Source organism: Rhincodon typus, unplaced genomic scaffold (assembly GCF_021869965.1).
Source record: "Rhincodon typus isolate 14 unplaced genomic scaffold, sRhiTyp1.1 hic_rhity00000692, whole genome shotgun sequence".
Taxonomy (NCBI): Eukaryota; Metazoa; Chordata; class Chondrichthyes; order Orectolobiformes; family Rhincodontidae; genus Rhincodon; species Rhincodon typus.
Window position 1 is genome coordinate 27,276 of NW_025966330.1, and position 9,871 is coordinate 37,146.

The following is a 9,871-nucleotide window of genomic DNA, read 5'->3' on the forward strand; positions in this document are numbered from 1 at the left end:
GTTCTGGTTGCTTCACTGTGGGAAGGATATAATTGCACTGGAGTGGTTGCAGAGGAGATTCATGAGGATGTTGTCTGGGATGTAGTATTTTAGCAATGCAGTGAGGTTGGATAAGCTCAAGTTGTTTTCTTTAGAGCAGAGAAGGCTGAGGGGTGAGCTGACTGAGGTGTATAAAATTGAGGGGAATGGACAGCATCAATAGGAAGCAGTTCTTCTTAATTAAAAGGTCAGTTACAAGGAGGTATAATTTTAAGGTGAAGGGCAGGAGTTTTAAATAAAAATATTTTCACTTGCGGGTAGTGGAAATCTGCAATGTACTGCCTGTGAGAGTGGTAAAGGTGTAAACCTCAGAATCTTTTATGTCATAGAAGTACAGAATCCCTACAGAGTGGAAACAGGCCCTTCAGCCCAACAAGTCCACACCAACTCTGAGTATCCCACCCAGACCCATCCCCTGTAACCCAGCTAATCTACACATCCCTGAACACTACAGGCATTTTAGCATGGCCAATCCACCTAGCCTGTACGTCTTTGGACTGTGGGAGGAAACCGGAGCACCCAGAGGAAGCCCACACAAACACAGGGAGAATGTGTGAAGTTTGCACAGACAGTCGCCAGAGGGTGGAATTGAACCCAGGTTGTTGGCGCTATGAGGCAGCAGTGCTAACCACTGAACCACCGTGCTTTACATGGATGAGCAGTTAAATTGTCATGTCACTCAAGTGCTATAGGCCAAGTGCTGGAAAGTGGGATTAGTGTAGGTAGGTTGGCAGAGACTTGATGGACCAAAAGGCCTCTTCTGTGCTGTATGACTCTATGTTTAAGTAAGCTAAATTAAATATTTACCTCTGTTCCCTCCTTACTGCATTGTCATACTGAAGACACATTGCATCATGTGTGGATCTACCCTGTGCTAAGTGCGATGCATTCAGAACTGTTCAAATTGTGTATCCAAGAGACATTGTGGACCATCAATAGAATTGTATCCCAGCACAACCTGTAGCTTCATAACTGTATATCACTCACTAACATAACCATTAAATCAGGTAACTGACCTGAGTTTAAGTACAGAAGAGTATGCAAGGAGCAGCACCAAGGCTACATGAAAAGGAAAGGATGCAACTACATGCCTGCTAAATCATAGAATATTATAGTACAGAAGGTGGCCATTTTGCTCAACACACCTATATTGCCTCCTTAAACAGTTATCCAATTAGACCTATACTTCTGCTTTTACTGCACGACCCTCCAAATTAGATCTCTTCAATCGTGTTCAGTTGTCTCATGAAAGTTTCTATGGATCTCATTTCACTACCCTTTCAGATAGTGCTCCAGATTTTAACCTTTATCACAGGTTTCTCATTTCAACTCCACTTTTTTAACCAATTTATTTTAAATTTCTGAACTGTTCCCAACACTTTCCAGAGGAAATAATTCATCCTGACTTGTTCTGTCAAACCACTTGTTATTTTGAACATTTCTATCAGGTTTCACTTTATCCTTGTTCACCCTGTGAAGTGCCCTAGCCCCATCAAAGATTATGGAATATTCACACCTCAAAATAGTACACTTGTTCAGATGTACTGCCTTGGTATTTCTTACAGAATTCAACGTTTTATACTTATCAGCTTTAAATTGCATCTCCAATAGTCTATGACCTTCTGAAGCTTGTTGATATTTTCCTTCTATTTGTTAGGTAAGGACAAACATGCTGCAAAGGTTTTGTGGAATAACAGAAATGGCATTCTAATTGCTATTAGTCTTTTTTTGAGTGAGTTAAAGTTCACGTTACTTTCTACCAATTTTGCTTGTTGAATTTCCCGTCATTATTGCTATATGGAGATGGTGGGAAGAAGAAATAGTTCTCAAACAGTAAGGGTTGTTATGGCTTAGTTGAATTCTGCACTACAGATGCTGGGAGACAAAGCCCAAGTCCAAGGAGCACTTCAGCTGCTGATGGACTGTGAAGAAAGACCTGAAACTTGCATGTATGTATGTTCATGACCTCAAACTGTCTCAAAACACTTTACAGCCCATGAAGTACTTTTGTTATGTAGTTACTATTTTACTAGAGGAAACATGGAGGCCTAGTAGTGCACAGCAAGACCTCACAAACAGCAACATTATAACAGGGAAATCAGATTGATATTGATTGTGAGATAAATACTGGTGCAATGCCTGCACAAGTTCATCTGCTTTTCCAATCACTGCCAAGGGGACATTTTCATTTGCATCTGCAAATGAGGCCTTATTTAATGCGTTATTTCCAAAACAGTGCTTCTTTGGCACTGCGACACTCCCTTACTACTGCGCTGCAGTGACAGTTATAAACTGCTCAATGCACTTTGATAAAAGCATCATATAATTATCAACTGAATCTGTGTAATGGAGAAAAGCACAGCAAGCAGGTAAGTGAGCAGTCGAGTGAACAATAAGATTGAGAGCAATACTATTGTCTACAGTTACTGGTGAAGTAGCATTGTACATAATCTGATACTGAGAGTGTCTGTTGTGCTGTGGGGTTGGAAAAACTGGTCCTTATTTGTAATCTTGTTGGATATGGATTTAAACAATTCTAGTTCTATCATTTACCTCTATTTACCACAAATGTTACATCCATTTTGCAAATGCACATAATTCTAAATTTTAATCTGATATATAAACTAATGGTTACATTATCATCAGTTGCATTATCACCAGGAAAATTGTGACGCCGGTGAAGGAAAAGCAAATAGATGTGATAGTGAAGAAGGCACAACAACCCTTCTTCTTCCTCAGACAGCTTTGGAAATTCGATATGTCTATATGGACCCTCACCAGTTTTGACAGATGCACTATAGAAAGCATACTAGCTGGGTGCAGAATGGCTTGATAAGGCAACTGATCTGCAAGAAACTACAGAAGGTTGTGTACACAGCCCAGTCCATCATAGAGCCAAATGGATTCCATTTACACATCTCATTGCCACAGAAAGGCTGCCAACATCATCAATGAACCCCCTCCACTCCGGTAATGCTCACCTACGACTTCTTCCAACAGGCAGAAGATCTAGAAGCTTGAACACATGCATTGACAGGTTCAAGAACAGCTTCTTCCCTGCTGTTATTAGACTGCTGAAATAACACTGTAACTTCAAATAATGTTGATCTTGCTTTGCGCACCTCGTGAGCAGTTGTAACCTTCTATGCCTCACATAGGAAGATGGCCGTGGTTGTTGGAGGTCAATCATCTCAGCTCCAGGACAGGAGTTCCTCAGGGTAGTATCCTAGGCCCAACCATCTTCAGCTGCTTCACCTCCATCATAAGGTCAGAACTGGGGACATTTGCTGATGATTCCTCAGATACTGAAGCAGTTCATGCTCACATGCAACAAGATCTGGACAATATCCAGGCTTGGGCTGACAAGTGGCAACTGACACTTGCACCACACAAATGCCAGGCTATGACCATCACCAATAAGAGACAATTTAACCACCGCTGCTTGACATTCAATGGTGTTACCATCACTGAATCCCCCACTATCAACATCCTGGGGGTTATCATTGACCAGAAACTCAACAGGACTCACCACATTAACACAATGGCTACAAGGGCAGGCCAGAAGCTAGGAATACTGTGGCGTGTAACTCATTTCCTGACTCCCCGAAGCCTGTCCACCATCTACAACGCACAAGTCAGGGGTGTGATGGAATACTCCCCACTTGCCTGGATGAGTGCAGCCCCAACAACACTCAAGAAGCTTGACACCATCCAGGACAAAGCAGCCAACTTGATTGATACCACATCCACAAGCATCCACTCCCTCCACCACCGACACTCAGTAGCAGCAGTGTGTACCATCTACAAGGTGCACTGCAGAAATTCATCAAAGATCCTCAGGCAGCACCTTCCAAACCCACAACCACTTCCATCTAGAAGGACAAGGACATCAGACATATGGGAACACCACCACCTCCAAGTCACTCACCATCCTGACTAAGAAATATATCGCCATGCCTTCACTGTTGCTGGGTCAAAATCCTGGAATTCCCTCCCTAATAGCATTGTGGGTTAACCCACAGCAGGAGACTGCAGCGGTTCAAGGAGGCAGCTCATCACCACCTTCTCAAGGGCAACTAGGCACAGGCAAGAAATGCTGGCCAGACAGCGACACCCACATCCCACAAATTAACAGAAAAAATTTAACTGTTTAAGCACCCATGATCTGTAATGTCCCTGTTGGCTAAGATCTGCCTGTACTGGTTGTAAAACAAAGCTTTTCACTGTATTTAGTCACATGTTATTTCAAATAAATCAAATCAAATCAAAACAAGTGCTGCTTACAAAAAATGGACTGGAGAAACTCAGCAGGTCTAGCAGTATCTGTGAAGAGAGAAACTGTTTATGTTCTGAGTCAGATATAACTCCTCTTCAGATCTGTCATACTGATCTCGAAATGGTGACTGTGTTTCTGTCCCCACAGATGTTGCTAGACCTGCTGACTTTCTCCAGAACTTCGTTTTTATATCAGATTTCCAGCATCATCAGTGTTTTGCTTTTAGGCAAATACTGCTTGGCAAGAGAGAGAGAAGGTGGAAAAGGTTTGATTGCAAATAACCGAATTGTACTTAATCCACAAAAATTAATGCTGATAACTTGAAATATCACTGTAATAGATAAATCTTGAATGGATAAACTAATCACCTTAAACTGGGCCTTCTGAAACCTTCCAAATTCTACCATGAAAATGTACAGGTTTACATTAAACAAAGATACTTTTGTACTTGATCATTCATCCTCTATTTTTTATAAAATGTCCTGTATTGCTCAAGCATACATTGAATATAACTTAGGATTGGCAATTTTTCACTTCTGTGCATCATAGTGTGCGGCTATGCACTGAATTAGAGCAAATATTCCACTATACATATTGATTTTTATTAATCTTTAAAAAGAAATCCCTAGCAACAGCTATGAATACAGGAGAGTAAATTTACCCAGTTTGTGCAAGTCGTAAAGGGTTTCTCCATCAGTGTATACAGATGGAAAAGATCAGGCCTCCAATTTAATGTCAACCACCTCCTCCTGACCATTTATTTGTTATTATTAATTGCAGCTGGTGTATACCTGCTATCTGGAGAATTGGTTCATCTTCATCTCCAGACACTTAAAGCCCTCAGGTGTACTCCACTTTAACAAATTCCCTTCCTCCAAGTCACTAACGACCTTCCTGCTGCTGGTATCTGTGTGGGGCAGCTGCAATGCTTGTAGCATTCTGACAGATGCTAATTGTGCCATTTGCTTTTAGATCCTCACATTGCTATTTCTTTTTATTCATGAAGGCCAGAATTGATTAATAATGGAGAAGGTGGTGATAACTTGAACTGCTGCAGTTTTTGTCATATAGGCACACTCAAGACTGATAGGAAGGGTCATTCCCCACCCACCCAATATCCACATCTTGACTCTGTGATATTGAAGGATGGCAATTTCTAAAGGGCAAATCTGAAGGTTGTTTAGGGAGCAGTTTCTATAAGTACTGGACAGGTTTGTCCCACTGAGGCAAGGAGAGGATGGCAAGGTGAAGGAACCTTGGATGACAAGACATGTGGAACACCTAGTCAAGAAGAAGAAGGAAGTTTACTTAAGGTTGAGGAAGCAAGGATTGGACAGGGCTCTAGAGGGCTACAACGTAGCCAGGAAGGAACTGAAGAATGGACTTAGGAGAGCTAGAAGGGGCTATGAGAAAACCTCGGCAGGTAGGATCAAGGAAAACCCCAAAACGTTCTATGCTTATGTGAGGATGGCCAGAATGAGGGTAGGGCCAGTCAGGAATAGTGGAGGGAACTTGTGCATGGAGTCAAAGAAGGTAAGGGAGGTCCTCAATGAATACTTTGCTTCAGTACTCACCAGTGAGAGGGACCTTGACATTTGTGAGGACAGTATGAAACAGGCTGATATGCTCAAACAGGTTGATGTTAGGAAGGAGGATATGCTAGAAATTTTGAAGACAATGAGGATAGATAAGTCCCCTGGACCAGATGGGATATACCCAAGGTTACTACAGGAAGCAAGAGAAGACACTGCTGCCCCTTTGGCAATGATATTTGCGTCCTCACTGTCCATGGAATAGTACCAGATGATTGGGGGTGGAAAATGTCATTCTCTTGTTCAGGAAAGGGAATAGGGATAATCCTGGAAATTACAGACCGGCCAGTCTTACTTCTGTGGTGGACAAATTATTGGAGAGGATTCTGAGAGATAATATTTATGATTATTTGGAAAAGCACGGTTTGATTAGAAATAGTTAGCATGGCTTTGTGAGGGGAAGGTCATGCCTCACAAGCCTTATTGAATTCTTTGAGGATGTGACAAAACACATTGAAGGTAGAGCAGTGGATGTGGTGTATATGGATTTTAGCAAGGCATTTGATAAGGTTCCACATGGTAGGCTCATTCAGAAAGTAAGGAGGCATGGGATTCAGAGAAATTTGGCTGTCTGGATACAAAACTGGCTGTCCAATAGAAGACAGAGGGTGGTAGTAGATGGAAAGTATTCAGCCTGGAGCTCGGTGACCAGTGGTGTTCCGCAGGGATCTGTTCTGGGGCCTCTGCTCTTTGTGATCTTTATAAATGACTTGGATGAGGAAGTGGAAGGGTGGGTTAGTAAGTTTGCCGATGACACGAAGGTTGGTGGAGTTGTGGACAGCGTGGAGGGCTATTGTAGGTTGCAACTGGACGTTGACAGGATGCACAGCTAGACAAAGAAGTGGCAGATGGAATTCAAACCAGAAAAGTGTGAAGAGATTCATTTTGGAAGGTCGAATTTGAATGCAGAATACAGGGTTAATGGCAGGATTCTCAGCAGTGTGGAGGAACAGAGGGTTCTTGGGGGTCCACATCCATAGACCCCTTAAAGTTGCTACCCAAGTTGATAGGGTTGTAAAGAAGGCATATGGTATGTTGGCTTTCATTGGCAAGGGAATTGAGTTTAAGAGCCGTGAGGTTATGCTGCAACTCTATAAAACTCTGGTTAGACCACACTTGAAATATTGTGTCCAGCACTGGTCACCTCCATTATAGGAAAGATGTGGAAGCTTTAGAGAGGAGAGGAGATTTACCAGGATGCTGCCTGGACTGGAGGGCAGATCTTGTGAGGAAAGGTTGAGGGAGCTAGGGCTTTTTTCTTTGGAGCGAAGGAGGATGAGAGGAGACTTGATAGAGGTGTACAAGATAATGAGCGGCATAGATAGAGTGGATAGTCAGAGACTTTTTGCCAGGGTGGAAATGACTATTATGAGGGGGCGTAATTTCAAGGTGATTGGAGGAAGGTATAGGGGAGATGTCAAAGGTAGGTTCTTTACACAGAGTGTGGTGGGTGTGTGGAATGCGCTGCTGGCAGTGGTAGTGCATTCAGATACAATAGAGACTTTTAAGCGACTCTTGGATCGGTACGTGGAGGATAATAAAATGTAAGGTATGCAGGGTAGATTGATCTTAGTAGGATAATAGGTCGGCACAACATCGTGGGCCGAAGGGCCTGTACTGTGCTGTACTGTTCTATGTTCTATGAAATCGTGTTTAACTACCTTGCTGGAATTTTTTTGAAGAAGTAATAGGCTCAATGAGAGAAATGCTGTTGATTTAGTATACAGGGACTTCAAGAAGGTCTTTGATACGCTGTCACTAACAGATGTGAGACAAAAGTTATAGGTCATGGAATAAAAGGGACCCTAACAATGTAGATACAAAATTAGTTGAGTGATAGGAAAACATATAGTGATCAATGGATCTTGGTGTGCAGGGGACAAATCTCAAAGGTTTCAGATGGCACAAAATGTGGAAAGAATGCAACAGAGGAGGACAGTGTAGAACTCCAAAAGGACATAAACAAGTTGGAGGGGTGAGCAAATAGGTAGCAGTTGGGATTCAATGCAGAGAAGTGTAAGGTGATGCATTTTAGTAGGAAAACTATTGAAAGATGATATAAAATAGTGGCTACAATTCTGAAGGAGATGCAGGACTGGAGGGACCTGAGTGTATGTGTGTGCATTTGACTGAAGGTGGCAAGACAAGTTGAGAGTACAGTATCTCAGCTGTAGAAATAAGGCATAAAATACAAGAACAAGGAGGTGATGTTGAACTTGTTACAAGACACTTGTTTGACCTCAGCTGGAGTATTGTGTATGGTTCTAGCTGCCACATTATAGGAACAATGTGAATGCACTGGACAGAGTGCAGTAGCAATTTACAAGAATGGCTCTAGAATAGAGAAACTTAGGTTATGAGGTTAGACTGAAAACAGTGGGGACTATTCTGTTTGGAGAGAAGAACACAATAACTAAGCAATTCACCTCCTCAAGCTCAGCCACTTAATATGATGGTGGCTGATCTTATCTCTGCCTCAATTCCACTTTCTTTCCCATTCCCCATAACGCTTCAATCCCGTTACTAATTAAAATCTATCTATCTCCTGGCATCCATCATTCTCTGGGATAGTGAATTCCACAATCCTTTGAGAGATATAATTCCTTCTCATCTGTTCTACATATGCCACACCGTAGTCTAAAACTACAACCTCTCATTCTGAATTGCCCCACAAAAGGAAATATCTGCTTTGTGTCCACTTTGTCAATCCCCTTTAGCATCTAGTCTACCTCAATTAGATCTCCTCTCACCCTGTTAAACTATAGAATGGATAGGCCTAAACTGTGCAATATCCCTTTGTAAGAAAAGGTTTTCATCTCTGGAATTAATCTCGTACACCTTTTTAGAAGCCTAACAGGAGATCTGATTGGAGGTTTTTAAAATCAAGAGCTGGGGAGAAACTGTACCCATTTGGGAAAGGGTCGAAAACAAGAGGGCACAGATCTTAAAATAATTTGCAAAAGGAACAGATGTGCAATGAGAAAAAAGTCTTCTTTTGTACAGTGAGTAGTAAGAGAATGGAGTGCACTTTCTGGAAATGGGGAGGTAAATTCAACTCAAGCATTCAAGAGGTTATTGGATGATTATTTGAACAAAAATAATGTATAAGGGTATGGGGGAGAAAGGAAATTGGTAATTAGTAATGATGTTCATTTGAAGAGCTAGTGCAGACAGAATAGGTTAAATGACCTCCTGCACTAAAGCACATCTTATTCCATGATATTTACATGTCAGGATGGTGTGTGGCTTGAAGGGGAAGCTTGGTGTTCCCGTTCATTTTAGGGGTTAGAGATTGTGGACTTGGAAATTGCTGTTCGAGGACCCTACATAAGTTGCTGCGGTGCACCTTGTAGATGGTACACATCACAGCCACTGTGCATCTGTGGTGGAGGGAGAGAATGTTGAAGGTGGTGAATGGGGTGTCAACCTTAAATCCTGGACAGTGTCAAGTCCCTCGAGTGTTGTGAGATCTGCATGATCCAGGCAAGTCAAGAGTATTCCATTATGCTGCTGTGTGATGTCTTGCAGTTGGTGGACAATTAGTGGGGAGACTGGAAGTGAGTTACTTGCTGTAGAATTCCTAGCTTCTGACTTGCTGTTATGGCCACAATATTTATATGTGCATATTTCTATGTCTCAAGTCATCTGTTCCTGACACCCTCATCCATATCTTCATTAGGCTCAACTATTCTCATACGATGCTGGCTGGCCTCCCAGATTCCATCTTCTCTAAATCTGGAATAATCCAAAACACTGCTGACAATGTCTTATTGCTGTCCACAATGACTCTTACCAATTTTTGTAGACGCACCATAAAAAGCAGCCTATCCAGATGTACCACAGCTTGTAATGGCAACTTCCCTGCCCTAAACTACAAGAAGTTACAGTTGTGAACACAGTCCAGTCCATTAGGCAAACCAGCCTTCCTTCCATTGACTCTGTCTATACTTACCACTGCTTTGGG